The sequence below is a fragment of the Corylus avellana genome, chromosome 3 (assembly GCF_965113065.1).
Source record: "Corylus avellana chromosome 3, dhCorAvel1.hap1.2, whole genome shotgun sequence".
In the NCBI taxonomy this organism is placed as follows: Eukaryota; Viridiplantae; Streptophyta; class Magnoliopsida; order Fagales; family Betulaceae; genus Corylus; species Corylus avellana.
In genome coordinates this window covers 21,226,775-21,235,986 of record NC_142492.1, presented here as the reverse complement: position 1 = coordinate 21,235,986, position 9,212 = coordinate 21,226,775, and the positions used below count along the sequence as shown (strand labels likewise).

Here is a 9,212-nt window from a genome sequence, read left to right as displayed (position 1 = left end):
AGACTATAAACCTTAACAATTCTCTATCACATGTTACAAACACTTTCACTTCAAGTGATTTATATCTCACGTAACTCATCATTATTATTGTAACTCTGTTGAGTTGGCATGCTCCATCTACTATTGGTGTTTTTTCCTTTTTAATTAATGGTAGATGGAGCATGTTAACTTAGGAAAGATGTATGCGTGATAGACGATATAATGCAAAGAAGCATTTCTCTATAAAAAATTTCATTGTGGACATAAGTGCATGTACATTATGTTAGAGAGAGAGAGAGAGATAAAACATAATAATTTCTTTTATTTCCTTGAAATATAGTCACAATTTTTCAAATTAGGACTTACTAAACACAAGCATGTACTGAGGTTTATTGAATTAGTATAGGAGCTAATTAATTTACTCCATTTATTTATTTAATTACTAGCTTGTACTGTTAGCTAGAGACCAAATTAGAAATATATAAGAGTTTAAGCCCTCCTCTCAAACGTAACCGGAAGCACACTCCCATCCAAGGCCAACAACCTCTTCCCATTTTCAACCAAAGCACCAACAGTCCCTCAGTCAAACCTACAAATGGGACACACTTCCGTACGACACCATTCAATGTTATATATATTGTCTCCCACTTGGGCCTTTACGATCTTGAAGTAATTCCCGGTGGGTCGCTGGCCTTCGTCTTCTCCGGTGACAATCAATCTCCTTCCACTGTTAGTGCTAGAATATATTCAGAATATATTTTGATATTCACCATAATTGCTGATTTGATATATTTTCCTTATATATATATATATATATATATATATATATATATATATATATATATATATTTTGATATTATTCTGCAATATTGTACATTAATTTCGTGATTGTATTTTCTAGTTTATCTGGCCTTATTCAACTGTAAATAAGCCTCTTTGTATACAGTTCAACACACATAGAAATATAGTATTAAGTTTCATCCCTATATTCTCTAGTTTATTTTAACATGGTATCAGAACCAAGTTTTGGCCTTGTCTAGAGAAGTAGGAAGTCAGTACGTTCTCCACGCAATTCAAAGGGTTTTTCGATCTTGTTTTGGTATAATTATTATACCAACAGGCTCAAAAAGGTCTGATCTATCCTGTGGAGTTCTCTGATCGTTGTTCTAAAGTTCAACGCGCTCTCATGCGCTGTCGTAAGTGTCTGTGTCACTGTTCACGCGCCTCACGCGCCACCGCCAGCCACCACGCGCCGCCCAGTCAACTGTTTTTTAGAAAAATACCGCCAGAATCCAGATCGGAGGCTGTCGATCTACGGGCCTGTCGAAAGCACACGCCACTAGGAGACCCCACATGCCTCCACGCGTTGCCCACTTTCTGTGGAATTTTGAACCTCCGCACGCGCCGTTTTGGGCCACCACGCGCCGGCCCTGTCAGCCGTTTTCAGAAACGAATCATAGATTCATGATCGGAGGTTGCTGATCTGTCAAACCAGTTGAAGCACGTGCCACCAAGAGCCACCACGCGCCGCCATGCGCCACAACCTTAGTAAGTTTTTTTTTTGAGCTCACCTAGTTACACTAGAATCAGCCACACTAGATCATTTCTGATTTTTGAGCCCATAAACTTATAATACACTCAGCCACACTAGATCTCAGCCCCTTTTTAACCAAGCCTATATTCCTTATTATACACTCAGCCACACTAGATCCTAACCCCTAAAAACAAGCTCATATCCCCTATCATGCACTCGGCCACACCAGATTCAATCCTCTGACTAGGCTCATAGAACCTATCATACACTCAACCACACCGGATTATATTCAAAAAAAAAATAAATAAAAAAAAAGGAAAAAAAAATGGCTGTACCTACTACCACTCTCCCAAACACCAAAGATATTTCCCAACCAATCCCTATTATTCTCGATGGCTCCAATTACTCAGCTTGGTCTCAAAATATGAGTAGGTGGCTCAAAGGACATTGTCTTTGGGAGTATGTTTCTGGTGAAGAACCTAAACCTCTTGCTGGAGAAGAGGAACCCGCTGCGGCTTTCTCTACCCGCCTCTGCACATGAAAAAGTATCCATTACAGGATTATCTCTTGGTTCTCCAACACTTGTGTCGTCTCCATCAGCATGACATTTGGAAATCTTGACAATGCCAAAGATGTTTGGGACATGTTAGCTCAGTGCTACAGCACTACCGATCTTGCTCAGCGGTTTCAGATTGTGACCAAGCTTCATCGCATGCGTCAGGAACCAGGTCAGAGTATTACTGATTTTTATTCCCAAATGACTTGTCTTTGGAATCAATTAGCACTATGTGAGCCTAATTGGAGGAATAAGGTTGATGCCTCTGAGTACATTGCTTTTCGCGATAGCATGCACCTAGCCGAGTTTCTTACTGCAATTCGAGATGAGTTTGAGCATACTCGAGCTTCTCTTCTTCACCGCTCACCGTTGCCATCCTTGGAAAGTGCTCTTAGTGAACTCATTTCAGAAGAGATCCAATTCGCCACTATGAAGTTACACACCTCTGAGATGGTCATGGCCACTGCATCCCGCAATACGCGTGCCCCTAATTCTATTTCTGTCGGGTCTTCCTCATCCAATCGGAATATCCAGGGCCACTATTGTCAGAAATTTGGCCACGAGTATAGTGAATGCAGAAAAAAGGCTCTCTCGTGGGAATCATTGAGCTCTAGTCATAAGGCTGCTGAGGTCACTCATACTGATACATCTTATATGTCTTACATCGATGTTACACCCCAACCCAGTACCCTTTCTCTTGCAGAAATTGAAGCACTCATTCATCAGGTTTTATCTAAGTCCAATCTTAATACCGCCATGTCCACCACACCAGGTAATTCCTCTTGGTATATTGATTTTGCTTGTTGTAATCACATGACACCGAATTCTTCCATCTTTTCTGCAAAATCTGTGTTACCTAGGCCTACCACCATTTACACTGCTAATGGTTCCCATCTTGATGCTAGTCACGTCGGGTCTGTTTCTACTCATCAACTCTCTTTGTCTGATACATACTTGGTGCTTAATCTCTCATTAAATCTTTTATCTGTTGGCCAATTTTGTGAACTTAGCTTAGAATTGCACTTTTCTAACCGAGGTTGTGATGTGTAGGATCCACGGATGGGACAACTAATTGGGACCGCCTGTAAGATTGGACGTCTGTTCGAGCTTTCATCAATCCATCTTCCTCCTGCTGTGTCTGCTGCCACTCCATCTTGGTCTCCCTCTACCACCCTCAGTTTATGGCACTCTCGTTTAGGACATGCATCTATTTATCGTATTCGTTCTTTAGCTACAAGTGGTCAGTTAGGGTCTGTTGAGTCTGAGTTATTTGATTGTGTTGCGTGTCAACTTGGAAAATAAAGTGCTTTACCTTCTAATAATAGTGCATCTGTTTCTTCTGCTCCTTTTGATTTGGTGCATTCTGATGTATGGGGCCCTGCACCTATTCCCACATTGGGTGGATCCCGCTATTTTGTAATTTTTGTGGATGATTATTCTCGATACACATGGCTTTATCTTTTACAAAATCGGTCTGAACTTCCAAAAATTTACTTTGAATTTCAACAGATGGCTCAAACCCAATTTTCTTGAAACATACAAATTTTTCATTCTGATAATGCCATGGAATATCGTGAATATACCTTCCTTACTACCTTCAAACAAAATGGCACTCTTCCCTATCGCTCATGCCCAAATACTTCTCAACAAAATGGTCATGCTGAACGTAAACACAGGCACATCTTAAACACTGTTAGGGCTTTGCTCCTATTTGCTTCTATCCCTGAACACTTTTGGGGAGAAGCTGCTCTTACCGCTGTTTGTACCATTAATAGGGTCCTGTCTCCTACTACCTTAAATAGGTCCCCCTATGAACTCCTGTATGGTTCTCCCCCTGATTACCAGTCCTTCCGCATCTTTGGTTGTGTCTATTTCGTGCTTCTTCCACCCCATGAACGAACAAAATTAGAACCTTGTTCTCGCCTATGTTGTTTTCTTGGGTATGGCATTGAACACAAAGGATATCGTTGTTATGATCCTATTTCCAAACGGCTCCGCATCTCGTGGCACGTCACTTTTTGGGAACATAGGTTCCTTAGTGATATGGAGTCTTTTCCTACTAGTCCCTCTAATTCTTCTCCTATCTTCACTAATGTCTCATTTGATTTGCTCCCGGACACTACTGATCTTGATGTAGGGATGACAAGCTCTCCAGACAACATTCCAACGGTCAACCCCAATGACTCTGTCCCGCCTGTTGATCCATCTACTCTTGAGCCAGCTCCCTCTGTCCCTCGTCGTTCTACTCGGGTAACATTTCTTCCTTCCCACCTTCATGATTATCACTGTTATTCTGCTTTTGCTACTCTACATGAACCTCACTCATTCCGTGAGACTCATACTAACCCTCTTTGGCAGAATGCTATGTCTCAAGAACTTAATGCCCTTTCCAAAACCCATACTTGGGACTTAGTTGATTTACCTCCAAGCAAAACTGCGGTAGGGTGCAAGTGGGTATACCAGATTAAGACAAAATCGGATGGATCTATTGAGCGATACAAGGCATGTTTCGTGGCAAAGGGTCCAATCAGGAGTATGGTATTGATTATGAAGAGACTTTTGCACCGGTGGCTCGCTTTACTTCTGTTCGGTCCTTCCTTCCTGTGGCTTCTGTGCGTCGTTGGGATCTTTTTCAATTGGATGTGAAAAACGCATTTCTCAATGGTGATCTTAGTGAAGAAGTTTATATGCAACCTCCTCCTGGGTACGATCATCCGCCACACAAGGTTTGCTGACTTCGCGAAGCTTTGTATGGTCTGAAACAGGCTCCACGGGCTTGGTTTGCCAAATTGAGTTCCACTATTGCGCAAATTGGGTTTCTTTCTAGCCCCTATGACACTGCTTTTTTTATCCGGCAATCTGATGCTGGTCTCATTCCACTCTTACTATATGTTGATGATATGATTATTACTGGAGATGATACTGTCGATATTCGTAACCTTCAACAATTTTTGAGTCAACAATTTGAGATGAAGGATTTGGGTTTTCTCAGCTACTTTCTTGGATTGGAAGTGTCTTCTGATCCAAATGGTTACTATCTCTCTCAAGCCAAATATGCTTTAGATCTCCTCTCACGAGCTGGCCTTACCGATTGTAAAATTGTTGATAGCCCTCTAGAGACAAATGTCAAACTTCGTGCCACTAACGGTGAGCTACTTTCTGATGCCACTCTCTATCGACAGTTAGTTGGAAGTCTCATCCATCTTACTGTGACACGACCGGATATTGCCTATGTAGTCCATCTTGTTAGTCAGTTTATGACCACGCCATGCTCAGTTCATTATGCGGCTGTTCTTCGCACCCTTCGCTACGTGAAGGGCACTTTGTTTCATGGTTTGCATTTCTCTTCTCACTCATCATTAGACTTATATGTATATTCAGATGCTGATTGGGTAGGTGATCCCACTGATCGTCGTTCCACCACGGGTTATTGTTTCTTACTTGGTGATTCTCTCATCTCTTGGTGTAGCAAGAAACAATCTGTTGTTGCCCGCTCTAGCACTAAAGCTGAGTATCGTGCTCTTGCTGACACCACCTCTGAGCTCCTCTGGCTCTGTTGGCTCCTACAAGATATGGGTGTTTCTCAGACCTCCAGTTCTCTTATCTTTTGTGACAATCAAAGTGCGATTCAGATTGCGTATAATGATTTATTTGATGAACGTACTAAACACATTGAGATCGACTGTCATTTTGTGCGCCATCAACTTTTACAGGGGACTCTCCGTCTCTGTCCTATTGCCTCCGCTGATCAGTTGGCCGATGTGTTTATCAAAGCACATCCACCTGGACGGTTTCGTGATCTTGTTTCCAAACTCAAGTTGGCATCTACATTACCACCTTGAGTTTGAGGGGGGATGTTAGAATATATTCAGAATATATAATATTTTGAATATATTTTGATATTCACCACAATTGCTGATTTGATATATTTTCCCTGTATATATATTTTGATATTATTCTGCAATATTGTACATTAATTTCATGATTGTATTTCATAGTTTATCTGGCCTTATTCAACTATAAATAGGCCGCTTTGTATACAGTTCAACACACACAAAAATATAGTATTCAGTTTCATCCCAATATTCTCTAGTTTATTTTAATAGTCAGCATCTCTCTCCCCCAACTTCCATGCAGTTGACTGCACACAGGTAGTGCTTGCAGAGAAAACAACCTTCAAGTCCCTACTCTCCCTAATCATCATCTCTCCCTCCACGAAAGGCGTGAAGATGACAATAAACCCTTCTAAGCCCGAAACGTTTTCCTGCCCGACGTACAACGGGCACGACCCATTTCAATTAGTCAGGGTGAAACAACCGCAATTATCGGTGATAGCAGGATTGATGTAGCATTCTACGCTGGCTTCAAAGGGCTTCCGGCATTGTCGAGCACCAACGCAAGGGAGGACGATGGTTGGGCTGCTGCTGATATGGCTAGGACTAGCCATATGAAGCTAAGGCTTCCGTTCAATCTCATGAAGGAATTCATATCTAATTAATGGATTTCTTGTAAAACAAATAATAAGGATGTCTGAGCTAATTATAGGTTGGTGTAAATAGTTGTTGTATTTGTGTTTGATGTTTGGGGCGGTATTTCTAGGATGTGGTGTGGGCATGTCAGCCGTCAATTCATAAAAGTTGATGCATCTTATCTTATTACAAATTATGTGTGTCATATGGCCATTGAAACTAATTGTATTAACATGTTAAGTGATAAGCGCTTAAATATTCATATTTTCAGCCCTTATCTTACATGTTTTAATCCTTTGGTTTTGGTTAATTAGGCAATTTTACTTCCTTTTTGTGTTTTTGAAGTTTTTACAGGCTTTTGGAAGAAAGTGAAGTAAAACTGGGTGATTTAAGCTCAAAAAGAGAATATGGAAAAATTGGAGCTCCCTGGTACTGAAATCAATCGCAGGGTACTTGTGATCGAGCGCAATACCAGACGAGATACTGCATGAGCCAGGCCAGGCGCGATCGAGCGTAGGCAAAAGAAGGATTGATCGTAGACCTGCGATCGAGCGCACACGGGCTGCGATCGAGCCACCCGTGTGCAGGAGGCATTCCAAGTGGCGGCTACAATGTCCCTATTTCCATATTAGGGTTTTTCAAACTCCAAATTGTAATAGGACTGAAACTCTGCAAAAACCCTAGGGTTTAATACTTTTCCAAGGATTTCTAAAGCCTATAAATAGACTCTTAAGCCTTTAGAATAGGTAGGCTTGGAGAAGGGAGAAGAATAGGAGCTCTCAAGTTCAAGTCTCGGGTTTATTCTTTCTTTTCTTTATTTTCTTTTATGAAGATGTTTAACATCAACTCTATGTATAGCTAATTTACTTAGTAGGGCTAGATTGAAGCCCTAGTTATGTTAAATTAATATTTCAATATTGGCGCCTTGTGATGATCATGTTGTGCTATTTAACTTGATTAATACCTGCTTGCATGAATTCCTCATATGTGTATGCCTGATCAACATGTGCATGTGGCATGGACTTATTAGTTAGATCAATTTGGATGGCCTAGTCCTTGGTTTAACATAAGTAACAAAAGAATCCACACCACGATTCTTGGGTTAATCAACATGGGGAACCGGGAGTAGACATGCCCTAGGCCCTGTGTGTTTGTCGATTTCCATAGAACCTATGCTTTTCTAAAGAACAACTTAGTATATACCATGCTAAATCCTTTAGGAAAGAAAAGAGTTAGAGTATGTACTCATGCCTAACTCGTTGCTTAGGGAAATCAATAGCTTAAGGCGTTAGAGTTTAACCCTTAGGTTGGCAAACATTAAATATGCATAACTTGATCAAAACATTGGCATATTGAAATACTAGTTTAATATAATTAGTGGTGGATATCAAAGCCCTACCCTTTGTTATCATCACATCAACAATCAATCTTTATTTTACTTTTGCTTAAGGAATTTATTTTGAAACATAAATTCAGCAATCCTCGTGGGAATGATCATGTACTTGCACCCTATACTACCATGTTGACCTTGTGCACTTGCAGATAAAACGTACAATTATTTACCTATTAATTTAGGTAAATTTTTGCACAACAAGTTTTTGGAGCCATTGCCGGGGATTGTGGCGAATTTTGTTTAAATTTATCTTCTTTTAGTTTTGTTATTTTAATTTTTAATTTTTAATTTATTTTAGCAAAAATAAAAATGAATTTCTTGTTTTTCTTAACTTTCTTATTTTCTGTTTCAGGTTGCGGATTGGCATTATGTGATTGCGATCAATCGTCAGCCAAGTGCGATCGAGCGCAGTGCGATTGAACACACCGACCTGCGATCGAGCGTCGTTCCAGAAAGCATCCGGACCAGGCAGTGCTGAAGCTGCCAAGTTCATGCAAGGTCGTCGATCTCAAGACTCAACTGTTTTTCCCCTCGATCTTGAAATTGAGCGGACAATCCGACAACGACCTAGAGACAAAGAAGGAGAGGAAGAAGTTGAAATGGAAGACGTGCCAGAAAATCCAATTGGGCCAAGACCCCTAGAAGCAAATCCACCACGAGTGAGGAGACCAATGAAGCAAGCATACGTGCCCAGAAACCTCCACCAACCCTCATGCATAGCATATCAACCGGAGGTGGAGGGCAGTTACTATATCTCTCCCCAAATCCTCAATGCATTGACCCACTTCAAAGGCACAGCTACTGAGGATCCCAACTTGCATCTTAAGGAATTCTTTGACTTATTCAAGTTGCAGAATGTTCAAGGCCTCACTCAAGAGAAACTCAGGTTAGTTCTTTTTCCTTTTTCCTTGAAAGATAATGCTAAACTGTGGTACAATTCCTTGCCTGCAGAGTCCATTCATACTTGGGAAGAATTGACCACCAAATTTCTGAAGAGGTTTTTCCCAGCCCAGAAGACAAAGCAACTTAAAAGGGAACTTCAAATGTTCCAACAACGAGATGGAGACTTGTTCTTTGAAGCATGGGATCACTTCAATTCTTTACTCCTAAAGTGTCCACATCACAACATCCCTCAAGATGAGCAGGTACAAATTTTATATGAAGGATTAGACGATACTAACAAAGGGATGGTTGATTCAGCTTGCGGAAGAACACTTATGGAAAGGAGTAGTGAGGAAGCCATGGAAATTTTTGAGACATTAAGTGAACACTCACAACAAT

The 9,212-nt window shown here is 40.9% G+C and overlaps 1 pseudogene; it reads right to left on the bottom strand.

Moving 5' to 3' along the window:
* Positions 1 to 328: 328 nt before the first annotated feature.
* On the bottom strand, positions 329 to 6,557 carry LOC132173285 (kunitz type trypsin inhibitor 104-like; annotated as a pseudogene).
* Between the last annotated feature and the right edge of the window lie 2,655 nt (positions 6,558 to 9,212).